This window comes from Copadichromis virginalis, linkage group LG4 (assembly GCF_057382275.1).
Source record: "Copadichromis virginalis isolate Kocher_CV1m ecotype Utaka linkage group LG4, C_Virginalis_male_GT1.1, whole genome shotgun sequence".
Lineage (NCBI taxonomy): Eukaryota > Metazoa > Chordata > Actinopteri > Cichliformes > Cichlidae > Copadichromis > Copadichromis virginalis.
The window spans coordinates 30963702-30990398 of record NC_140621.1 but is presented as its reverse complement, the minus strand read 5'-3'; the positions used below and the strand labels follow the sequence as shown (position 1 = coordinate 30990398).

General features: G+C 39.3%; 1 protein-coding gene across 2 annotated transcripts in view; it reads left to right on the top strand.

Moving 5' to 3' along the window:
* The first annotated feature begins 3038 nt into the window (after positions 1-3038).
* spop (speckle type BTB/POZ protein) overlaps positions 3039-26697 on the top strand; it is a 97975-nt gene continuing 74316 nt past the window's right edge. Inside the window, exons 1-3 of one of the 2 annotated variants that reach the window (XM_085454859.1) lie at positions 3042-3104; positions 16724-16807; positions 18220-18355. The gene's annotated coding sequence lies outside the window, so the exon portion shown is untranslated. Of the gene's footprint in view, positions 3105-16723; positions 16808-18219; positions 18356-26697 lie in introns of both variants that reach the window. The other variant, XM_085454860.1, reaches the window with a different exon arrangement.

The window sequence follows — 26697 nt, the reverse complement described above, 5'->3', positions numbered from 1 at the left end:
TGTTGTGTTATCTGTAGCTATAGTATTTATATATATTTATTTATAGTATAGCAAATATATTTAATTATTACTGTTTAAAACACTAATATGTGACATGTATTAGTAGTGATGTTGTGCTGAGGGTTAAAATGCCTTTTTGTCTTTTGGTAACTACAAAATGACAATAAACCATTAATATGTCTATGCTGTGCTAGTATTTATTTTGCCCTACTCAAATTCAATTTATGATGCATTTTATTTTGAAAGATTTAAAATGGTTTTTTTAAAGAACCACTCAAAAAAGGTTCTTTAAAATGGTTCTTTTAAAGAACCATTTGAAGGACCTTTTTAAAAATGGTTCTTTAAAGAACCATTTTTAAAAAGGTTCTTTGAAAAACCATTAAAGGTGCCCCAAAGAACCATTTCTTGATGGTTCTTTGGGGCACCTTTAAAGGTTCTTCAATGAACCACTGAAAGAAATGGTTCTTCAAAGAACCATTGTTTGAAAGGTTCTTTGTGGCACCAAAAAAGGTTCTTCTATGGCATCAGTCTAAAGAACCACTTTTGGTTCCAGTTGGCACCTTTATTTTTCTGAGTGTGGGTCAGGACACCTGAATCAAATGATTATTTCATTACCAGACCTCTGGAGCACTTCAAGACATGTTGAAGAGGTAACATTTAAATCGGATGTGTTGGATCAAGGACACATCTGAAACCTGCAGGACACTGGCCCTTGAGGCCTGGAGTTGGACACCCCTGGTTTAATGCAAAGCATAATCTTGAAATCTTTTGTTTCTACTGGCTGTCCTGTCCGATGAGGACCACATATTTTGTAAGAAAAAAGGTTTTCATGAGCTCCAAAACACATGCCTATATATTTATTTTTAAAAAGTATATTAAAATAGTATAGTAAAAACAACAAAAATGAAAATAAATCAGCTGAACTAAAAGGCCTGAGCAGTCTGTCACACAGTTAACTGTAAATATCTACAGGGGCTATTAAAATATGAATGGAAAATGAAGTGTTGGCAAAGCAGCTGGTTAAACGTACTACAATCAGACATTCTCATAGATGCTAATCTGAAAGTGCTACTGAACTTGCACCTGCTCAGCTTCCCTGTTCTATTAGGCCAGACATAGTTAGAGCTGCTGTCCCCTCTCCATCATCATCTGCTTTCCTCACTAGTGTATTAAATGAGTTATTAACAACTTTGCTAATGCTAGCTGGGTTTCCACACAAAGTGCAGATTGTAATTAGTCTCAGAGCAGTGAAAGTGGAGCCAGCGGCAGCTTGCCTCGCACGCTGGTCTCCCATCAGTTTACAATGAAAGATCAGCCTTTTTTCCTAAACCAGAAAACGGCTACTGGCCTCTTAGCTTGCTCACCTCAAGTCATTGTTAAAGGTAGACAAAGAAGCACTGCTTGCCTTGCTTGTCCTTACAGAATGGCACTGAAGCAGAGTGTTTTTGCTGTTCAAATGTTTTGAACACATTGTGATATGTAAGGGGTGGATCGGACAGAGAAACAAAGGGATGCTGCATACTCAGACTGTATCAAGTTGTCAGTCATACAGTAAAGCATACCAAATTATCCTGCTCTTTTACTTTAATCGGACTATCATTTATAAAATGAATGTTGTGTTTTACTGAGGATGACTCCTCAGGAAAGTGTTGCTGAGGTCATGAATCGTGGGAGCCAAGTACCAGTTTCTATAGCCAAATGTCTTTTTGCAACCAGAGGAGACGCCACCTGATGCTATTAGACAGCTATTAGACACTCTTGTTTTTTCTTCTCCTTTTATATCTGGAAGCTATGACCATTTTTTATTTACAGCATATGGTAATTGAGAATATGTTTTAGAGCTGCTAAAGCAGGACAGACTGGAGGCCTGTTAAAAATAAACTTCCTTCATAATAACAGCCTGTATACCCATCCAGACAATGCAATAAGAAGTCTGAGATGATACTTGGTGCTGTTTACTGTATGGTAGCTGCCTTTCATTTTAAGCTCTGGGTAAGTGAAGGCGGCATGTCTGATAGTGTTTAGCTTTTTATAAAATTAGCAAAAGGTGCAAAGACAGAAAGATGTAGCATCAATTATATATAATTGTATGATGATCAAAATGTATTGTGGATAATAAGCTGAAGGGTTGCAGTAGCTGAAGATATGTTATATATATATATATATATATATATATATATATATATATATATATATAAAAAACATATCGTTATGTATATTTGTTGTACAGATGGTGACTTCTGAAATACTTAAAGGGTTTTGTCATATTGTGTTAAGTTTTTGGAATTTCACACATAATATCACAAATCTTTTACATTTTTTTTTTATTATTTTTTGATTTTACAACTAATAATATAATGAATCTCACACATCAGTGCATATAAAATATATGACATCCATAGAAACTTAATCTAATGTGACTATAAGTATTTATATATACTACACAGAAAATATTAGCTATAGCAATGATATAACGTGTGAGGACAAAAGAGCTTGTTGTCTCAAAATGCACTCATGGTTTCTGCCTGATGGTTTAATAATAATCTGGAGATAAAGGATTACAATCCTTGATGGTTTGATTCAGCAATCTCTGGTTTCTCAATTAACAATTATTTTAAAATATCATCTCTTCTTTTCTTATTCTGGTTATAATTAAGGGCCACTAAATTATTTTGAGGTCAAGGGAAAAGCTCCTTGTTTGAAATACTTTGAATTTAGAGCAACTCAGACTACAAACCTTTTACCATAACTCAGTGAATTTCTTATCTGAGGCTTATTCTTATTATGTGCCCTTTGCTTTCTTTTAATTCTTATCTTAAAAAACGAAAAGAAATTCCTACAGCTAAACCAAACAAAATAAAGAAAATGTAGTTTGTCTACGAGTGATAGTAAATGTGCTAGTCTACTGATTTTGATGACAGACAGCTGCTCGTAATTAAATAGGAAATTTGTATATTCCCGTAACACCCAGAGTCAAAACCAAAACAATCCCAGCATGGCCAGTCGCTTATTGGGCGTTCGGACACGTCACAGTCTAACCCGGAAGTGCAGTGACAGCTCTTGTCAAAAATCCTTCATCTCTTTCGTTCAAGTGCGAAACAAAGGTGAGTTTTAAAGATGTAAAATGAGCTCTTCATATGCCTGTTATTTACGAATTTTATTGATTCCTTTATGGTAAAGTGCGTTTAAAGTTTGGCCGTAATTTAACGCTGGAAGCACTTTTACAGAGCTTCAATATTAGCCGCTAGCTGGCTATTGTTAGCAGGTAGGTAGCGGCTCGGGACTTATTTATACTGTTTCCGTTTCTGATTCACTTTTCCGCGGATTGTTTTGTGCAATTTTATGCCATGACTGTCACGTCTGGGTTGTCACGGCAAGAGTTATCAGTCTGAACGTTTCCACATGGATATGCAAAATAATGAGACCCATGTTAGGAAAAAAAAACATGTTATGCTTCATCATGCCTCAGTATCCTGCCAAATAGTGACCACGGCTTCTCCCCTCTGTTGCTTCCCAATGCGCAGTGCAGGACAGCTGCAGGTTTCAGTCTGCCAGAAAGCATCTGAAAAGAGAGAGTCAAGCAGAAAGGCTACTGCAATGCAGGCTGTAGTACCTCTGCACGGTGGCTGGGGAAAAAACTGGTGACTTTTAGATAAAGTAATGAACTCAAAGTTCTATGAATAACTTTTTTTGTGATATCCAAATTCAAGGATCTAACCCACAACTATTTAAATGAAATATGGAATGGCAAACATTTGGTACTGGAGCTACAAAAACTAGTAGTTTGTTGGTTTATGAAAAAATAAATAAAAAAAATCAGAAAACGTCTTTAAGATTTCAGTAGACCTTATAGAAACCCCTAGGGGGGGATTTGGCTTTTATTAAAATGAGAGAAGACTTTATCTTTTGCTTTGTTCAATTTAATGTTTTTTTTTTTTTTTTAGTTTAGCTGATACATATAGACCAAGTTTAATTAAAAAATAATGATCAGATTAATCAGTAATAGCAATAACTGTTGCAGTCATTAGAGTTGGATGACTGAACAAATATCTACTGCTAATTGGCCAAGTCCATTGCCATTGGAGGAAGGCGGGGATTCTTTTCTTTTTTTGTGAATTTTGTTATTTAATTTAGTAGCCTGCTTCTTTCATAATTATTAACTTGTGCAGCTCCATTGAAACCAAGTACTAATAGGAACTACCAGATGGATTTGTGCTGACGCTAGTACATGCCAGTGCTACGGTATTGTTTGGGCTGCAGAAAGGCAAGAAACAGGTAATTTTAGCCCATTGCTCAGTGTTTGGCATCATAATATCTCGTACATAATTGAAATATGAGTTAATAGATATTATCGCTGTGAAATAAACATGATCAAATGCTTTCATAGCGTTTCATAGGTGCATACCTGCTAAAAACAGGACATTTAAGTCCGTTGCTTGGTGGTTGCTAGGCAACCTTGTGATATCTGATAAAGGTAAGAGCCTTCAGGGGTCCAAAGCTGTGTCCATACTGGAAGCGTTGTGATGACTAGAGACCATAGAAAGGGAAGGAAATTTTGCAACTTTAGTGACTACAGGCAAAATAACCTGGTTTCAACTTTTCTGGAGTTCTAGGCGAGCGACAGACAGCATTATCAAAAAGAGCAGAGGATACCTTTGACTGGCATATGACCTGGTGGTAAATACATTAGTGGGTTACCTAGGCAACTAGAGCCTGGAATGTCTGTCAGGGACGAGCAGTCGGCTTCAAAGTGATGCAAATTGCTTCCAGTGTGGACAGAGCTCAAGATTTACTAGTGTGCCAAGTTTAGCTCCTTGGGCTCTGATAATGTGGGTGTAGTGCATTATGGTGTATTATATTTATGTATGTTTTATATTAAGATTCTCCTGTAGAATCTGGGAGTAAGAAGTCTGTTGTGAGAGTAGTGTGCATGTGGTAGCGAACCTGGCGAGGTGGAGGTATGCACTGAAGAGAAGAGGAATGAAAGTCAGTAGAAGCACGACAGAATGTGTATGAATGAGAAGGACACAGGTATATCGGTGAAGGTGGAAGAGTTTAAATGGGTGCCTGAGGTGATTTGTGACAGAAGGATGTCAGCAAAAGTGAAAGAAAGGGTGGCAGAGTTGATGAAACTCAGATTTTCACTGGGAGTACCCAGGATGGACAGGACTCGAAATAATTACTTCAGAGGGACAGCTCAGGTTGAGCTCTTTGGAGACAAAGTCAGAGAGGCAATGCTAAGATGGTTTGAACATGTGCAGAAGAGAGATCGGGGATGTATTTGAAAAAGGATGTTCAAGATGGAGTTGCCAGGAAGACCACAGAGATCATTTATGGATGAAGTGAAGGAGGACATGCAGAGGGTTGGTGACAGAGTAGAATACTAGGGATTGGGTGAGATGGATGCAGATGATCTACTATGACAACTCATAAAGGGAGCAGCCAAAAGAAGAAGTAAAATTCTTGTTGCACCATGTTCCCAATGGAACAAAACAAGACAGTTACTGTGCTAAGTGACACTGGACTTAAATTGGTGCTAAATGTCAATTCACCTTTGAGATCTAGACCAAAATGTGTGGTTGTGGACCCTGATCATTTGTTTCTATTAAGAGGCTTAAGGGTTTCTCATCCTGTTGCCTTGTAAAGGCCCTTCTTCTTGCTGGATTCATGTTTTAAAACCCAAAACTCACTATTGTGGCTATAAGGACACCAAAAGCTGCTTTTTACACATCATGCTGGAATAAATGACCAGATCTAACAGTGCATCCTTAAAATAATTAGGTGGCCATCTGAAAGGGCAGGTAAACATGTCTCATTTCGTATTTTCTATTAGTGATGTGACAAAAGTTGGTGGAACACTTTTTTGCAAAGCTGAATTTCCTAGTAAAAGATCTGCTAAGTGCTTGCTAAAAATTCAGCTGGTTTGTCCCACAGAGTTTTCTGCTCAGCTGTGCTGCGATTGTATGCATGAGCAAAGGGCATGTGGGAGTTCAGAAATGCTCTGAATGGGAGTTTGGATTGATTCAGAAGATTCCATGGTGAACAAATTTGAATCCCAAAAGATAACTCTTTGACTGGCTTAGCATTTTTCTCATTTTATCTTCTTAAACCGTGACACATCCACACATTCTTCACATATCTGTTGGTAAAGACAGATTCTTGATGTACAAGTTCGTGACTTGTTTTGGTGTGCAGGGAAATTGAATTTTTTATTAAACTGCAGCTCATTGCACAAAATAAAATACTGACTTCATTCCTCAAGCTTACAATACGGTCGAACTATGCAGATTCAGGATCTGAATTTCAACATCCAGTCAGTTTTGTGTAACAGCTGTTGGCACTTAAGTCACAGTTGTCTAGCTGTGACTGTAAAAGATGTGATGTCACATCATTGTTTTTATTGTGTTGGTATGGAAGTGTTTTGTTCACTCTCCGGACATTGTTGTGTCTGTCAGAAAAGGAAGTGGATACAAACTGGTAAACTTTCGGTTCATATTCTGAATGCAGGTGAACTAATCTACTGTTTAAGAACAGGACTAATGAAACTAACAGTGTAGTTTTGGTAGATATTTCAATATGACATATAAGGAAAGCAGTAGATGTATAAATGAAATCAACCAGGTGTCCAGTCCAATTTCTTTGCTAGTTTAATGGCCCTTTAGTCATAAATATTTTTTTGTTGTAACTTTTTAAACCAATTTCAATTAAAATAAAACCATTTTGATTAAAATAAATAAAGTAAAACATTTTTTTTATTTCATGTGTCCCATTAAAAAAAAAAACAAACCAAACAAAAACAAAAAAAACCAAACAAAAAAAGTTTTGCTTTCACTGTGGTGCAGCGGCCTCAGTCTGTCTTTAGCCACCACTCTGTGGTCTTGAGCAATGTCCTTTCCAATTTGATTGGTTACATTTCACAAGTAATAGCCTGTTAATGCTGAAGGCCACTTTGCCACAGACAGGCACAGAGGAGCAGCTTTTCAGAGTTTTGAAGGTATAACAGATATTTCCCAAGTTGCAATAAACACAATAATCCTATGATTTATTTCTTTGAAGACAAGCACTCTGTTTTCCAGTTACATTGACTGATTAAAGCACTTTATTACAGTAATCATACAGTTCACTCAAATGTGATGCTAGAGCTTTACTGTATGAATCGGTAGCATAAATATACTTTTATTTTAATTACAAATAATTAGTAATGTTTTTGAGTCTAAACAAAAAAAACCCCCCAAAACAACAAAAGAAAACCAAATAGGTTCCTTAGTCACATGGTTTTGGGTTATAAAAATTGTTTTAATTATACCTTTTCTTATAGTTAGCTGTGAATGCTCAGTGAATATATGCATGCAATGAAGCTAGCATTTGGTTGAGATCATTATGTTATTACTATTGTAAATGTTCTTTTTATATTTTTTCCACTAGTATGCATGATATAATAGGATATAATGACTGTTAATTTAAACATATAGGTAATTGTGACTTTGTTGTGCCAGCGTCAGTCTTTCTTCACTTTTAGGCCAGCAGTTGTTTTTATTTTTTATTTATTTATTTATTTTTTAAATCTGTACTAGGAAATTTATTATTTTTCCACAGTTCTTCAAAAGCCATTTAAAAAAACAAACAAAAAAACCTAAAACCTGCAGTGGTTGAATTTATAAACACAAACTTATGTTTTTGTGTTTCTTGTTTGTGTGTGTGTGTGGGTTTTTTTTTTTTTTTGTTTTTTTTTTTTTAAATCTGAGTGAACTGCCCAAATAAATTCTATGTAAGAGGAACACGGATCAGGCTGTTAACAAGATCAGTTTGGAGGGGACAGGCCAGATGCTGTGTTTCATATTGCTGAGCTGTATGCATCAAAAGTGGTTATTAGACAGGTGGCCTTTCCATAGACTTCCACCTGGCAGCTGGCAGATAGGCACACTTTTTCCTTTTGTATCTAGCTGTGTGTGTGTGTGGACTGAGACCACTTGTCTTGATTTAAAAGTGCCTTTCTGGCTTCTCGTATTCCTCAAATTTAAACTCTTACAGTGATGTGTCGCGCTCTCCCTCTAGTTGACTGTGTCCATTCAGCTCGCTGCTGTATATTAAACTATTCAACCACTCTGTTAGATGTTCTTTACACACAAGCGCCCAGCTGCAAAGAGCCCCCCGCCCCTTCATATACTACAAGATGCAGCCATTTGGTTTATTTACGGGTGGTGCTTCTGTAACTGCTGGGAATAGGCCAAGAGCCAATCGAAGCACACGGTGGAGGCCAGGCTAATAGAATCTGACAGGAATGGAGTCATAGAGGCCGCTCAGGCATCGTAAAGCTGTCGCTGTTTAAGCCCCTAAATTTGTCGCTATTACCTGCTTGCCTCTCTCTTTACATGGGCAAAGAGTGCACCCGTGTTCCTGAGTTTGAGACGATGTTGTTACTCATCTTTGCTCATTTCAACGCCAAATGAGTACGTCGGTGTGTGCGCACATGCTTGTGTATTTTCAGGGTCAAATGCAGAGCGCATTGAAAAATGGATCAATGATATACTATCCACTATATAATGTCAAGTAAAAAGTGAATTACTGCAGAATGTGGTGGACCTTAACAAACACATGTTTCAGCACTGCACCATTTCTCCATCAGGCTCAGACTGTATCCTATGTTTTCAGATTTGTATTTTTATTTGCTCTTCTGAGAATTCCTTTCTTGGTGTGTGCAGCAGTGGGAGATGTCAAGATGTGTGAATTTGTTTGGAGTGTAACAGTGTAAAATGCTACACCGGTCAGTACATCAATACTAGTCGGTAAGGAAATTGGGTGTTACTGAAAATCTTTAATATGTCAGAATTGAAGATTTTATCCCACTAATGAGCCTGATTAAAAGAACATTCACAAATTCCTCTAAAACCAGGCCCATACTGTCCAGTCTTCTGAGCTGTGTCGCTGGATCGATTTCAAAAAGTATTGGCTAATCACATCACAGCATACAGCTTTGATACTTCTTGTTCTGGCTTCGTGAAAAGCTGAAGTGATTTCTTTTAAAGGAAAAACTAAGGTAATGAAATCCATATATGAACATCATATTCAAATTACTCATTCGGTTGACTCATTCGATGCTGTTAGCTTAATGTTTATTTAAATGTTTTGAAAACATGAAGTTGTTGATATAAACACAGGCAGTGGTGTAATGTACGAGTTTCAAATGGCACGCCATTTGATTAAAAAAAATTTCCTTTTGGTTGTAGTTTAGATTTTCTATCCTGCAATGCTACTCCTAAGGACAATTTGCATATGCACGGCACTACTAAGACATAATTGATATAGGCATTCAAAAATGTCTCAGATTGGACCTTTTTTAGATGCAACATGCGAAGAAGCTCATTTCTCATATTGCTGATCGCTTGTGAGGGAAGGCAACAAGTATTGAATTAGTTTGCATGAGAGGAGGGAAATTGAAATATGGATTGGGGTCGCAAATGCCTGCCAGTGCTTTGGCTGTTTCGGATATGGAGGATGAAATGTATTTCTTTGTGTATGTGCGTGTCAGTGTGTGACTGATGCAGACAGAGCCGGCATCGAATGGTTTTCCACCTCTCTTGCATGAAGCTATTTTCCAATAACAAGTAGAGAGCAGAAGTGACACAGATGAAGTGAATGTTTTAAGAGGAAAAGTAATCTTAAAGACAAGCCAAGTCATTCCTCACTCTAATCCCTTTGCTTCTCCTGCATTACTGCTTCTGTCTTGAAGCCAGATCCCAGCCAGGTCTCTCACCATCTGCCATATAGATGTATTTAAATCATGCATGCATGCTGACTTTGGACCTGTGATTTGAACTGGCCAGGTCCCCGGTCTCTGCCAGACTGCTCAGCAAAACACATGACCCAGGAAAGCTGTATGAATATAAATGAATGACAACACAGTTGGTTAAAAGCGCCATTGCCCAAAAGTCAGATTCAGTTTTGCTGATACACTGGCATTAGATTGTGGGAAAACAGCGACCCATCCAAATACTCTGAACATCAGATCCAACTTTTTTAAAGCTCCAACAGTGTTTGGCATTTAAAATTCATATCACTTGTAGGTGAAATGTTAAAAGAAATTAAGAGAAGACTGGTTCAAATAAAACAGTTATCATGTTGGTGTTCCAGGATAAGAGTGAACCACCTCTGTAGCACTAAATAAACCCAGGGTTAAATCTCAAGTTACCTCACTAAGCCCATAGTACACAGTACAGGCCTCAGCAGTGAATAAATAGATGTCGTGATGCATCTCAAGTCACGATATAGTCATTATAATAGGCAGTGCATTGTTACGGTGTGCCATTGGAAGTTACTCTGTGAGGCCCACCTTTTAATATCTCAAAAGTGTACAAGGTAAGGGCAGTGGTATTCACTTTTGTCAAGAAATAGCTTTTCTGTTTCACCTTACAGATCGATCGATTCGTGATGTCAATGGAAAAAACATTTCTTTTAGGAGAAATGTGAAAGATGTAAAAATGTGACGGTAACGACCTCTCCGTCGCGAGAAGCCTAATAATAAACAGTTTTCATTTAACAGAAGTTTGGGGGGTGGGGGGAAGGAGTTCCACATCAAAGGTGGGGAATGGAAAAGAGAGAGGACAGAAATGGGCAGAGAAAGAGTAAGAATCGTGACTGTGAAATCGATAGTTCATACTGTTCTGAAATTGAGGGGTTGTGTTTTTTTTTTTTTTTTTTTTTTTTTCTTTCTCCTCAGAAACTGTGTATATATGGTGAAATATGAAATAGCCTTAGTGGAGGCCCCTCATGTAAGCAGCAGTATTGATTTCCACAGACCTGGTCCAATTTTGGTACCACAAGTTTTTTTTTTTTTTCTCCCGCTGCCCTTTTTAAAGGACTAGAGCGACTCTGGTGGGGCAACGTTATAGAAAAGCACCTGACTCTGCCTCATCTCCTCATACCCGAATGGCCAAGCTGTTTTTGCAACCAAAGCCACGACGAGAAAAGAGTCAAGGAAATTTCTACAGTTTCCAGAGTCTCTCTGAGGACACAGCTGCAGGATGGAAGATTTCCCCTGTTGGCAGTTCCTGTTAAGAGATTCACTAGCATTACAACATGAAGAGAAAATAATCCTTTCTCTTCGTGTGTCTGTGCACGCGTGTGTGCGTGCGCGCTTGTGTGTCTTTCTATTGGCAAGTGGCTCTGAGAGAAAGCGTGTGGCCGAGTGGACTGACAGACTTTGTGTACGATATAGACTGGCTTCTTACGTCTGTAAGTGTGTTTTGTTACTGAACAGAGGGAGGGGGAGTCACATGAGTGTCTGCTCAGCTGCAGCTTGCGTTGAGGTGTATTCACACATATCCCCCACAGTTTAGCAGTTACTGCGAGCAGCCAGACATTAGTGGTGAAATTGCAGCTGTTTTAAAGCCTTTATTGCAGTAGGATTTACAGGGTAAAATGGTCTGTAATTCTTAGCCTGTGCTCCCGCTGCGATGTCCCTGCTGCTGACGCTGCTTTCATACTTCCCTATCTGGCTTCATAAGGAAAAGCGACTGGAGGGTATCAGCTCCCGGAACAATATAGGACATTTTTCCTCCCCTCTTCTCCTGAGATTCAAAAAAGTTTGAAGGCAAAGAAACAAAGCCTTTGCCTCTTACTCTTTTTCTTCCCCTTTCCTTCCTTTGCAGTCACCATGTGTCCCATCTCTTCTTCCCCTTTCCTCTCCGTCTTTAACTTTCATTCTCTCCAAGTAACGGGAGTCTCTTGCAATATGCTGTGTTTCCCCACTTGAGTGTTAATGAGGCAGATGAATATTCATGAAGAGGAGGCTGACATCGCTGTATGGCGATTGTGCAGCGGATGATTGTGTGCATGGGGATTGTTGTGGCCACATTTCTGAGGGATCTGTTGTGCAGTGGGTAGACATCAGGGGACTCTGGGCTCCTTTGCTAATGATGCAGATGCTTGAGTTTTGTTTTGGTCTGTGGTTGTGGATGACCTATTCCCAAGGCCGTTCCTCTCTCCCTCGTGGCTGCTGGAGCTTAAGTTTAGCCTCCAGCTGCTGGTGGAGGATAGCCAGGGAGTGAAAGACTGAGAAAAAGAGCTGCCTTTTTACTGCCTACACTCCTCCTACTCTTCCTCCCTGTGGTCTTGACTTGTGACAAAGGGATGCCATGAGTCACATCTTCAGGGACCATCTCTGTCTTCTTATTTTACCTCTCACTATTTGTTGCTACCTTTCTTATCTTTTGTGTTTTTTGCATTTTCTTTCTGTGGTGACTAAAACTGATTTCACCACATGTTGAAGGACATATTAGAAACTATGTGGCCCATTTTAACAGCAAAAGGCTGTGTAGTGCATGCTTGTCATGTCTCTTGGATTGCTGTTTCCTCCTGTGCACTGCCCACCCCCTTTTTTCCTCTTTTGAGCTTTGTTCTGCTCTTCAGTTTCTCCTCGAACAGTTCCTATAGTAATCTCTCACGTTTTCTCCCCTCTTTTCCTTTTTTTGCATGACAGATTCTCATTTACATTTTCTCACTAGCTCATCATCCAGTCTGCCTCTTCTCTCCCCGCTGCCATCAGCCTGGGGCTTTCTCTGGTCCCCTTTCCATCTCTTATTTGCCGATGCTACCTTTTCCCCTCTCAGCCTCAATCTTTCCTCCTTTATTTCCCTGCAAGATATCTGACCCTCGCATATTTTAAACCTTTGATCTCCAAACAGTCATTTTCGACATGAAGTGATGTGTGTTTATGTCTGCAGCCCAAGGTGGAAATTTGTGTTTGTCTGTCTGGGACATGCTTTGTATTAAGCACCCTTTAATTTAAGAAGGTGAGTCTGCCATTGCTAGGTTGGAGGACCGATAGTCCGACTGTCTCCTTCGTGGTGACACGTCTGCTAGTGACATAATGGAGGTCTTCCTTTTCCTTTGTGCTCCTGTGTTGTTCATGAAATCAGTTGCATTGCCACTTTATGTTGTCAGTTCCAGTCTAGCAGGTGTTCATACTTATTCTCATGCACACATATCCTTCTTGCAGTTGGGGAAAGGGTGGATGCTGGCCAATTTATCAGTGTTCTGACTGTAAGGCTACAGGGAGCCCTCCGTCTTCATCAGTTCACTCAGCAAATAGGCACACCCCAGTCACTGCTACTAGACTTAGCTCATGTGTCTCCATTATACTTTAACAACAAATCTGTGAGGCTGACTAGAAATAGTGTTCTGTGGTTAGCCATCTTAAAAAACAGTCTGCTCAGATCACAGGTGAAACGGGTTAAAATGGGTTTATTGCCTCAGATTTATTAGTGTTTCCCACAGGCTGGCAGTTTACAATAAAAGGCAGTTGGAAGATTATTATAGTATAATAGTAGTCACTTTATTATAAGCTAATGAGAATAACATTAGCCGAATTATAACTGCAATGTCAGCTGACTGCAGCTCAATTGCCATTACCGCGAGTATGGAACAAATGTTTCACACTGCTTGTAATAACTGCATTCGGTTTAGTGCGCAGTTTTTTTTTTTTTTTCTTCTATATATCTCTTTGAAACACTGTGCTTTTATTCTGTCGTGTCATGTGATATCTCAGGGCTGTTGTCCTGCAATAGTGAAGGACGTTTGTCTTATTTGTCTGTCTGTCCTCATCCTCCTCCTCTTCCTCCGCCGCCCTTAGCCTCTGTGCCCCCTCGATTTTCTCGACCCACTGCTGATCAAAGCTGCTTTGAGGGTGCTGAGCGTGTCCAAGGCCGGTAGTGATTTGATGATATGTGTTCGTCTAGAGAATCTTGTCTTCGTGTGATTAGATGGTGTGTGACAGGTGGCGTCAGTCCCATCAGCTCATATTAAGCCAGAGCGCCGTGCTGCCACCGCCGTTGCTGTTTTTTATCCTTTAATGTTAAACCTTCCTCACCAGCAGAATCAATTATCAGTGATTATGTTAGTGTCAAAGTCTTTAGCGCCTGGCTGAGCCCCATTGCTGCCTCCTCCCACTCATTGGTGTGTGGCCCACAGAAGCCACACTATGCTGATCCCCAGTCAGAGCACTGCTGCTGCAGAGGGACAGCTTTACAGACAGCTCTAAGTTTAACCTTCCTCCTCAACAGTGGTGTGACAATGCAGGGAGAGTTTATTATGCCTGACAAAACTCCCCCCACGTAGGTTTTTCCTCAGTGAGAAAGCTGCATAGCGATTAGCCCTATCATGCTCAATTGTGGATGTAGCTGTCAGAGCTGGCCTGGTGGTCTTGCGTCCTTGGTTGCAGACTGCTTGAGAAGGCCATGTTTTATAAATATAAGAGTTCACTGAGCGTTTGCTGCACTGCATTACAAAAAACAACAAAAATACCCAGAATTTTCTATGCAACAACTCTACTTTGCCATGTAACCAATCTTTTTCTCACATAAGGTTTCCTCAGAAGGACGTCCTCAGCCTTGGATTTACCTGTGATGCACAGTGTGTGTGCAGATTATTGCCACTGCACCACACAGGGCAGTGAGGCAGCTTGTTAAAAACCCCTCTCTGCTGCAAGGTCACAGCTCTGGCTTTTCCACCATTGTGTCAGTTCTTTGTCAAACAAACATTCGCACATTGCTTTCAGAATTCTCATCAGGCGGGATAATTGGCTTACAGGACTTTGTGAAACACACAGAAATATTCGCATATGCACTAACAACAATTTCTGTGTAGTGTTTAAGTAATTAAGCAGCGCTTGCTCCATCATGTTCCCCCACCTCCTTTCTATACATGCACCGTCACTTTTTCTTCCCCGTTCAAACTGAACTGTAATGACCTGTTGGTACCGTAGTTAACAACTAAATTAGTTACAGTAACAGTACATATTTTGATTCTAAATTTGTAACCCTGTTTTGGATGCAGAGTATGATTCATGTTCAGTCTAACAGAAGACCTGTATCTCATGTCTCTCCATAAGCAGAGCTCTCTGTGGAAGTAAATCAAGGATCAGGTTTGGAGTTGCCACTTAGGATTAGAGGTTTTAATTTCAGCTGCTGGGTGTCTTTTCTTGACAAGCCTCTGCTGGTGACAGGAGTGGAAGTTGGTTTTTATTATTATTTTAAATCTTTTTGAGGCTTTTAAGATCTAATGTCCATCTTCTATCTAACATGGTTTCTTTGACTCACTCTCGACCCTCCCTGACTCTCCATTTGCCCTTTCTCTCCTTCTATATGTTATCCAGTGTTGAGCGGAGGTAAGCAGAGATAGTAATCTGCTGTAGCCTTGGCACTCTCTCGCACTCTGGTCTCATTGAAGAAGATTGATGGCCCTCTTTCTGGAATGGCCGTTGTTTTGGATGGAGAGAGAAGAAGATGGAGGCAAAGTAGTGGGTTTAAAATGAAAAACTAAGTGAGGGAGGGTTGAGGAAAGGCAAGCGGTAGCAGGGATAAAGAGAAATGGAGGTAAGGTGAATGATGGTTGTAAAAGATGGAGAATTGGGAGAGGAAATGTCACTGTGGAGGAGCTTGAAAGCTCATTAAATTTGGTTTTTATTTTATTGAGTGAGAGTATACATCAAACTGTGATTGGTTTCAGATTCACACGTCGTTTCTTTTTTCCTTTTCTAATGCACACGCGGGCTATGGAATTGGCTGCACTTAGGATTATATTTAAATGTCAGCTCTTCTCTCAAGATGCAAATGAGACAAGAACATGTTTTGATGGAACGATTTTGTACACGTGTCTTGTGTTGCTGTTGCATTACGATGCAATGGCCTTTAGGGCTTTTAGGTATGTGTGCTAGTCAGTATTAACAGTCGTTGCTGCATTGCTAAGGGGAATAAGCAGTCCTTCATCCCTCTTCATGATGGTTCTGTTGCTCAGTGGCCATGTGGGTGGCACTGGGTTGATTGGCTGTAATGACAGTTATGCTCTTAATTGTGTCACTTATACTCCCTCTGTGGCTCTTTTGAATGCAGTCAAGCGCTTGATCTAACCCCCCCCCCCCCCCCCCCGGTGTTTTGTTCCTTTCTACGTATTGGTCTTTTCAGGTTTCAGGAGCAGCGAGATATAGAACAGCCACTCTTTCTCCTTCCTCCTTAATTCTTCTCTCGTTTAAGAGAAGTATTGAATCTGACATTGTCTTTATATTTGGGCTCCCCCTGTCTCTGCCCATCCCCCCCCATGCCCTCTCCTTAATTTGTCTCCTATTCCTTTAGTGTCTTTTTTTTTTGTTCCTCTGTTTGACTATTGTCTGACTTGCTGTTCCGCTTCTTTCTCTCTTTGCCTTTCTCGCTCTATTTCATCAGCCTGTGGTACATCGACCTATCTTTCATCCTGCCTCTCCCTCTTCTGTCTTGTCGACGACTTTTTTTTTTTTTTTTTTTTTTTTTGCTTTCTATTCTCCCGTCTTGTATTTTTTGTTTTCCACCTCCTCATCTGTCAGCTCCCTCCTCAGTCTTTTCTTTTTCTTTTTTTGAGACAGCCCTTGCTGTCTCATGGCGTCCCAGCATTGCTGGGGTCAGCTTGACATGTCTTGGTGGCATGGCTGGTTGTATTGCCTATTGTTATCGCTTCCTGTTTGAGCTGACCACTTGACTTGAGCAGGGTAAATGATACAAGACCAAAAAAACCAGGAAGAACATGAAGGGCACATAACGTTATGTTTGTTCATACTCCTGACAGGGTTGTTTCAGGTTATACTTCATGTAATTTCCTGTGGTAACAACTCAGCATAACACTTCTGAAGAGCCTCAAATAAACATCACAAATGGAAAGCAACCAATAACAAATATTTAAAAATGTGTTATCTTAGGCAATCTCCACTTCATCAGCTGAAACGGTTTCATCCAAGTTTGTGACAAATGGAGTTGGAGTCCACATCTGCTGTTTTGAGTCGGTAAGAACGAATCTTGTATTCATTTCAGGTGAGCTATTGATCAAATGGTGCTGGTCCCATTCACACATCACAGAGCCAGTCTACCTTTTTGACATTTCTTTCAGGGCTCAACCTTTGTATTTTGCATCTGATTGACATTTCCTTGGTATATATGTGTAAACACAGGGATCTTAAGATATTTCATTCATTCATGCAGATCATCTTTTCTCTCTCTGAGGTAAAAGCCCACAGGCAGTTTGAATACCGGTCGTGAATACAAAGCACCAAAATATAAAAAGTAACACTCTCGGTGCAGTATTTCTGAGCCAAATATAAGTCAGTGTTTAGCCTTAGAGTTGCAGTTTATTACACCTCTGAGGCAACTTGTCACTCCCTGGATTGCCGTAGTTTGAAGTCATTCAACGCCTGTTTTAAAATCCTGTTTTATTCTTTATGATCCAAGTGTCAAAGTAAATTGACTTAAATCACACAGCTTTCTCTAGTTGCATGTTAAATGTCAGACATCTTTATGGATTGGCTTTATTATGAGAACAAAGTGCATCACTGTGGCTGTTTAGCTTGAGACATTTTGTCACAATCTGCAGACCTTTCTGCAGTAATGATTGGCAAAACACACCCAGTCTGCTCTGTGAAATCCTGTTCATCTGTGGTTGGCAGGCATGTGAAGTATGAGTAAGCGTCCTTGGTCATGTTTATTTAGGTAGAGGTGGTATTTGAAAGAGAATTAGACTTGGAGGATTTTAATGACACTGCAGAGTTGAAGCCACCGTGGGTCTGTTCTGTCAGATGATTGTTTTGCTATCGGGCTCTGTGTGGGCCCTTTATGCATCACATTAACGTGGTGAATTTTATCTACAAAGATTTTTATCCACTTTTATGGGCCACTGTAAATATAGCATAAAAAGTATCAGGGAAGCATTAAGCCTGCTTTGCTGTGATCCTGCTTTGAATGCTATTGCTATAAGCAGCACTATTTCATTTGTGGGATTGAGATTGCATTGCTTTATTGCTCTGTTTACACCTGTGGCTTTTTGGTTTGCTGTTTGGATACAGTCCAGATACAGTTTGTGCTTGGATTAGTATTTTAAAGCTGCGTGTAATTGTGGAAGGTGGGCCCCTGTCCCGCTTTGTTCCGCCTCGCTGTGTAAACCTTACTACAGTCTCTGTAAAACATGTGTTTTTGTAATATCTTGTCACACACACACACACACACACACACACACACACACACACACACACTCGCTCTATCTCAGGAATACTCTGCATTCAAGTCTCCTACATAACAGATGCACACACAAACAGTCAACTTGACAAGGAGTCTCTTGCAAGACTATGATAAGGCACTGGCTCACACCCACGCTCACTCTCACAACTACAGTCTTGTTGATTCTTTTCGCTGTTTGTGTTTGCAGCTTGCCAAGAAGCTCTGGCTTTGGACAGACGAGCAGTACTGACACACCTACAGACAGCAAGACCTGACGGAGAGAGTCCAGCTGGCTAGTTATGGCAGTTGCAAGCGGAACAGATGTGCGAGGTACTTTGATCTAGGTGAGTACCAAATGAGGTGTGGATCTGGGGGAGGGAAGGGGGGGCATCGGTCTGTACCAATATTGGGAAATTGCAAATCTGCCGTGGGTGGGGAGAGGAGAAGTGGAGAAGAGCGATTGTTAGAGGCAATTTTAGTCTATGACGATAAAACATTAAAATGACCACTTTTGATCTCAAGCTGATGACAGCACTATTAAACCAAGTGTTTTTAGCTAACTTTTAACAACTGTTTAAGTATTGGAGTCTTTGTGTTCATGTGTTCTGTACTCATTTTTTCAAAGCAGACAATTTCACATTCATTTAAGTTTGAAATGCTGCCTTTTTGACTTCTGAACAACTTCAGTTGTCTTCAAGCGTGTTTTTATTTTTTATTTTTTCCCTCCAAACAGGTTTTAGCTTGAAAAAAATTAGTCATTTCTTCTAAAGTAAGCTACATTTGTTTAGCTGTTTAAGAAACCAACACCTACAGTATTATCATAAGGCTAACTTTGAATCAAATTATGGGTAAGAGGAAGTGGATGGTCCAGCATAAGAAATAAGCTTGGTTTGGATAGAAAACACAAACCTTCAAAAAGCATGAAGGTGAAAGAAGATCTAAAGGCTGCCAGTGAAGGAATACCAAATAGCAAGAGAATAGAGACAGCAGCAGACACTTGATCATATAAATGGCAGCTCGATAAGACATTTCAGGTAGTATTCATCTGTCATTTAGAAGCAGAATTTGGACCCAGTTCTAATAAAAGACCGAAAAGGTGAAAAAAAGGAAAAGCTTGGGTTTTTAGAAGGGAAAATAAGGGTGGAGGTATAGAGGATGTGCCAACATTGGAGACCAAAAAAAACAGAGGAACAATAAAATAAATCCTTGAGGGTAAAGTATGTGGTCCTGTGTGTTTCATGCTTCCCCCACCAAACTTCTTAATTAGGTAGTGTAAAACTAGCAAGAACAGCAAGACGGGAAGAAAGGAAGGGGGGGGAAAAGCTTGGTGAAAATAGTGTAAAGTAGCAGTCTCTTTCCATTTAGAGGCTATGAGATACTTGTTTTGTATTTGCTGAGATGACGAAATGGTAAATGATAAATACATTAATTTGCCCTACTAGCGTACAGATCAGTCTGCTTCTCCACTCCTTCATCACATATAAGATAAGACGTTTATTTATTTTTTTACTTTGGGTTTAAACTCAAAGCAAAGGTTGGTGTTGACATTAATACAAAAGAAATTCCAAGATACGGTTCAAACCTTTTCTCTTTCTTCCCACATGTTTGGTGTGTGGTTTACTTTCATACATTCAGAAGTGAATTTCAGAGTATTTTTTTTTTATTTAACATTTCATTTGGCAGTGTCTCTTGACATCAGTGTTGCTGTGTATACCCATGAAAATTAAATCTCTGTGTAGGATTTGTTGAGAAATGCTGGGATATTTTAATCACCTCCTTTCTGTATTATCACATAGAAAGAGCATCATGAAAAATCAACATGAATGTGGTTTTTCATGATATTAGATTTCTCGGTGGTAACTTCAGTTCTCCCATGAAACTAAAAATAGTTTTAGTATTGGAGATGAAGAAAAGTATTGTGTGTGTTCGGTTTTATTGCAAAATTAGATGGTTGGATTCTGTGTGTATTCTTGTGTTTATATATATATAAGTGAATAACGGTCTTTGCTGACCCTGTAGTTACAGCCAATTTGCTGTGATCACAGTGACACGTGTCTCCATATGGATACTTAGTAATTAGCTAAGAGGAGATGGAGAAAGGTTGGAATTCGTGGGGTATTAGAGGACCTGTCAGAAGCCTCCACTCATCTTATCCCCACCCCCCCCTCCCAAATCTGTCAGGAGGCTTGTCTGGGGCCCATGCTCCCCAGTCCCCTTCCTTACACTTGGCTGCTTCAGTTAATTGAAGCCACTTCAGATCACTCAGAGGAGCTGGATCTGCATGCCTGAACAGACCACAGCACTCACCTGACCTGTCACTCACTTCTGTCAGCAGCTTCCTGCCACCCACAAGCTTTTTCCAACACATAAGATAAGATAAGATAGAACTTTATTAATCCCTCGGGTGGGTTCCTCTGGGAAATTCGACTTCCAAAAAGCACAGCAACGACTGAAGACCGAAGTTACAGTTACATGATCGTCTACAAACCCAGGATATAACAAAGATCCCGGGAATATACTTAGTACACAGTTACCTTAAAAAAACAAAACAAAAAACCCCACTTCACTGGAAATTGACAGGTGCAAATGTCCAACATATTGGGATCTTGGAGTAAACAGACTTTTAACTTGCCAGCTCCTTAGTACAATGTCTGTTTGATGGATCTTGTTAGAAAAACCACATAATTGTCTCAAATTTACATCAAGTGATTTATATCGTGGCATCTCTGTCACACAAATTTGAGTATTTCCTGTAGTGAGAATGCATCAGAAGCATTCTGGCTAGAGCAAATGTAGTGAGAATGTACTACAATATGTGGCACATAACATGTTGTCTAGTACATATTGGAAAAGGCAAATTTAAACAAAGCCATGAACCAATTCTCCCAGCATTTGAGTTTATGTGTGAAAACAGCTGAGGTCTGTTGTATTGTATCAGGTGCCATCATAAAGGTCTGGGACTTTGCCCATGAGTATAAAACACCTTTCTAAAGTTAAATTTAGCTGATCTCCCCTTAGAGTTCATCTACTCATGTGTTTCATACCTTCAGCATTGCTGCTTTTTATTTTTGTTATTTTAAGGTTCCTTCTGGTAGTCTCTTTATGGCCACTACTTGTGTTTCTGTGATGCACACAACATTTTAATGTTATTCAAGTGAAGAGGATTAAAACGAAGGCTTATGTGGTGAGTTGGGTTAAAGAAATGTTAGTCTAGCCAAAAGGCTCCTGTGTTTTCTATTTCTCTGTCTATATACAATGGTGAGCTAGTATGATGACATACTAGCATGTGAAAATGCTATCATGTGCCATCGTTTGAATTAATTACACTAAATGGCTCTATTGGGCTGCAGTAGCTGACCATGGTGCGACCAAAGCTTTTTTTTTTTGACCATGTGCAAGCACCTTGTCATGTCCTTGTCTTTAAATGGTCGCTTCAAAGGCAGGGAGCAGTTCTGGATCCACTTATAGTCAGTTGCCTTCTTTGACTGTCTCATTGCTGTTTCATCAGTTTAATCTGCTATTGATTTTCAGTTGCATCTGTTTTTGATTCCTTCAGTCTATTTACAATAATATAGAGCATGGCTATTCAACTAAGAAGTTAGTTGGGCCAGATTTTTTTGCAGCCAGTAAGCAGCAGATCATGATCAATTTCAAACCCACACAACTGTATTGAAAAACAAGTAATTTTTTTATTCCTTTTCCCCCTGTAAATGTGGTGACCTCTCAAGAATGCACACCGAAAGGTCCATTTATTTAAAAAAAGGGAGCTATAAACTATTTTTTTGCACATTTGAAATAATAATAATATTAATAATGATAATACTAAAACATTTTGATATTTCCCTTTCAAATTAAAATAAATCTTTTGCTGACCACTCACTTTTCCTGCCATGAATGGAGCCCCATCTGTCACAAGTATACAGACACGCTTCATATCCAGACCATTTTCCTCAAAAAGAGCTGAAATCTTCTCAAACATTATTTCGCCAGCTGTGTGTCCCTCTAACAGTAGTAAGCAGAGCAATTTTCCATCCAAAAAACGGACATATAGGCACAACTGTGCATTATCAGTTCTGTCTGTGAACCCATCTCCTGCTATAGACATTAAATCAGTTTTCTTCAGGTCATCTAACAGCATTTCAAACTCGTCTGACGCCAGAACTTCACAGAACTTCAACTCGACGAATATTTGAACTGTCTGACAGGTGTACGTTTTTAATAGCAGATGTCACACTTACTTTAATTTTTTTGTCACTTATCACCGCATCCACCACGGCCAGCATGCAGTATTTCACTGTTTCAGAATCTGTGAAAGGCTGTTCTTCTTTGCCAAGAAGCAAACACGAAGGGAAGCTGCTGCAGCTCTCTCTTGGGCTGTACAGGACCCTCACCATGGTAGTACAACTCCGGTTGTAAGATTATTAAACTGTACTTTTGCCGCCTTCTCCTGAGATCGCTCTGGAAAGTTTGTGTAGAAAGTCTGGTGTTTGTCATTGTGGTGCCTTCGTAAGTACTGCAACACACTCACTCCAAACTAAACACATTGGTTTGGCATTTGGATTTGTCAGTCCAGCCAGGGTTAAACCGACGGTTTTCATTGTCAATTTACGCTTTTGGACTGAGAAAGACATGCTGTTGTCGCATCATGCATTACAATGATAGTTGAATATATTTACATTACGGTGCATTGTGGGTTAAATATTGCTAGGCTACTAGCAGCATTCAGTCTACACTACGCTGTAGGAATTTTTAATTTTTTAAAATTAATTGATTAATTTTTTGCGTTTTCTCTGTTTCTGCCAGGACCACAGGCAGGGCCACTCTCAGGTTGCTTCTGGGCCGCCATTTGAACAGGCTTGATATAGAGACTAGCTGTGATAAATGTGATATCTGTTGCAAATCTATCTACTACAGACCTGTAGTGCTGTATAGGAGCCATGCAGAATCTCAAAATACGAAATAAATGTATAAGTTTACAATCTAGACATTTATAAACAAACAGAGCTAGTTAATTCCATTAATGACCAAGAGCAGTGCAAATTTATTGCTCAAAACTGAGATTGTGAATAACGTACTAAAAGTACTACAGGTTCTAGACATTGCTTTTATCTGAAAACTGTTCAGATAAATTAAAAGAAACTGCATAAGAATCAATACGTTTATGACACAAGGGTGAACTCTTCTGCTAGAAATTGCTGAGCACTGTATGCAGTCCTGTGGTGTGGGACTCGGGTAGAGTGCATGATTTATCCAGAGTGTGTTTTTATTACATATAATATTGTAATTATTGCTGAAATAGCTGAAATGTACAAAGGAACACAAAACATTATTCATGTGAGATCCCGAGCCATCCATGTCTTTGTGAAGATACTATTAGTGTGCCATGTCCGTTAAACCACACATCACTCTAGGTTTTTCAGCAAGTTATGTAAGATATGGGTTTTGGTGTTAAATTTAGCACATTTTAGAGTAAACTGTCTGCTACAAACATTAGTAACTCAGGTTTGTGTGTTTGTTACTTTTCGATGAGCAGACGAGTTGCACTCATAGCTGCAGACTGACTGAAATTATATGTAGATAATAATGTAAAGGCAAAGTGAGAAAAGTTCGTGGTTCAAAAACTTAGTGAAGTGGTCCTGGTTATGCTTCTGACTGGAAGTTCCACCGTTGAGGTGTACAGCTTCCAAACCCAATGTAAAATTCCTCTCTTATCAGCATTGATGATCCTCAGTCAAATTTGGGCTTATTTGGGTCCAAATTGAAATCGGAGATGTACAAGGGAACTGCAACATAGGAATCTAAAATTAGCAATGGAGCTGGATTCAGACTAGAAGATCTTAATCTTGAAGGGGAGAGTGGAAAGATTTTATTCTGGTATGATGGAGTCTCAGAATTTTATGATTGCACCATTTATGCAACTTATTGCAAACTTCTTTTGTTCATTTTTCAAAATATTTTAAAGTCAAGTGAAAGCGTTACAAACATACCAAGAGGCCTGAAAATAGACTTCAAGTGAGCAGAAACACAGATTTTCAAGAGTTGGACCTTCATTTACAAGACGTGACCCTGAACTGCAGTTTTATAGCTATAAGGAGAATGTTGCCATCTGATAGCCTGTACTTACTCATGCTTGAAAAGCCAAGCATAACAAAATGAAAAAAGGGCAAATGTGGACTGGAGATGCAATAAAAGGCCTTTTCCAATTCATGGGTATTTCTAAACTCTGAAAGAGCACAAGAAAAGTGTTAAAACTCAGTATAAACAGAGATCCAAGACTTCAAGCCCACAAAGCTCAGCTAAAGTGACATGGACTAGAATTGGATTTGTTTTGAATAATTTGCCTCCCACATGGCTTTTGTTGATAAATTATGGCTGAATTGAAAATTATCTATGGTTATCATAAAGTAACCATTCTATAAATGCAACAAAGAAACAACTTGTTCTATGATTTGGACCAAAACAAGCTGTCTGAAGTTCATAAAGGCCATAAAGTCACGCCTTCATCATCCAGACATAGAAATTCTCTTTTTCTCTTGCCTCAGCATGCAGTTTGATGTCTGACTAGCAAGAAATCATACCTAAACGGCAAAGAAGGTTTCAGATTCGTCCTGCACGGTAACGATAAATGAAAGACTATGATAGTTTATACAATTCAAGTAAGATTACTTTTTTAAGTTTATGGTTATCTTTGGAAGAAACCATGATGAAGGTAGGAAGTCGAAGCAAGAGGTTGCATGCAAAAAAAGGGTGCATTTACATGGTTTAATTTAATAGCTGAAAGTGTGCTGCTGGGACAAGCAAGCTCAGTGGTTTATGGCGTTGCAGATATTTTTCAGGTATTTGCACCTAGAAATCACTCAGTTGAGAGATTGTCTGGCTGATGCTGTAAAAAGTGAAACTTGCCAATCTCTTACATCTTGCTACTGAGTTACTTGAGGCTGCAATAATGTGCCCCCTCTGCTGGTTCTGAAGTGCTGCTTCCCGTAACACTGAAAACTGGGAATGTGTGCAGTATAGCCATAGGGAATAGATCTTTTTGAAACACTCCACTTGGGAGTGAATGTCTAAAATGAGAAGTGGGGCTTGTGAATTGTTTTAAATGCCAGGCTTCTACTCATTCAGGGTGCTTTCTTGTGGAAGTCTTTAGTTATACTGTAGCTCAGTCTGCTGACATTTAATGCTCAGCCATTACATCCTCTGTTGCTGCTTTAGTATAGGCCCAGTTGTTACCGGTATGAATATGAATAGACAGATGTGACAGCTGGCCAGCCATATGTGACAAGCCTTTTAAATCTTTACGCCTTAATTATTCCGTCCCTTGGGACAAATATTGGCATTTAAGGTCTTAACACTCAGACCTTATAAACTGCCAGCCTCCAGTTGGCATTATCAGTCTCTTGGCAACTTCCAAGCAGACTAACAAAGGTGCTAGATAAAGGCTCACAGCTAAATTCATAACTGTCAGTTGTGCTTAGATGATTTCCTTAAATTCTATCAGTATTATACAGATCATTATGTTGCATATTTGTTTAGAGGCAAGTATCTCCTGTAAGCAGTGTTGACTCTAGAAATGTTTTAATGCTTCACAAGGGGGCTCTAAAAATCTCATGGTGGCACACTGAAATCCAAATCTATCACTGAATTAAAGTAATTCTGTTATGCCTTGATTATGTATATAGCTTTGCTGAAAACTACATCAATACTGGAATTGTATACCGATGTACCCTTTTCATTTATACACTCTGTAAAGTTACTAAAAATGGAGGTTAGTTCATCTGCTGCATGTAATATAATTAAATGATTGATGCACTGAGCATTTCTTTATTATTCTACTGCATGACATTTCATTTATTGAATGCCATCAAATTTTCTCTACCTTTTTTTTTTTTTTTTTTTTTTTTTTTTTTTTTTTTTTTTTTTTTTTTTCCTCCTTCCTCTTCTTCTTTAATCTTTCCCCTCACCCCCATCAGTTTTGAAAGATTAAGACTCCTCCCCGAACTTGCTTTTTCCTCTTGGGGAGTTCGTCCTTCCCACTGTTGCTAAGTGTGTAGCAATTGGGTTGTGTGATTGTTGAGGGGTTTGCTTTCTAATATTGTAGAGTCTTGCAATTTAAAGCACCTTGGAGTAGCTGTTGTTTTGAGTTGGTGCTAGGTAAATGAAATTAGAATTGAAATTTAAAAGATCCAGAAGAGCAAGAGAAATCTCTGTATGCTATAGGACAAGGATGAAAGCCAATGCTGAATAAGCATGTTTCTTGGGCCCCCAGACAATGCTGCATTAAAATCTGACTCTGTTCTGTTGTGAAAATCTGTGCATGGGCAAGACAGGAATGTTAAAAACAATATGTTTGGGAACACATTGTTGCCTCTACAGGCAAAGTAAAACTATTGTGAAAAGAACAAATCACAGGTAAAAAAAAAAAAATGGAAAAAATATATGCTTATAACTTTCACATTTGTGAAGGCACCATTAATGCTGAGTGTATATATAATATAAATATTATGCAGGTTCTACAGCAGCACATGCTGTGATCCAGCTTCCACATCAAAATAATTAGCTTTTTTAGCATGACAAGGCCAAACGATATTCTGCATTAATGCCCTGTAGTTGCTGCTCAGCCACGTTGCAGCCATCCCTGCAGTCCAGACTTGTTACTCATCGAATACATTTTAGCTCATTATGAAAT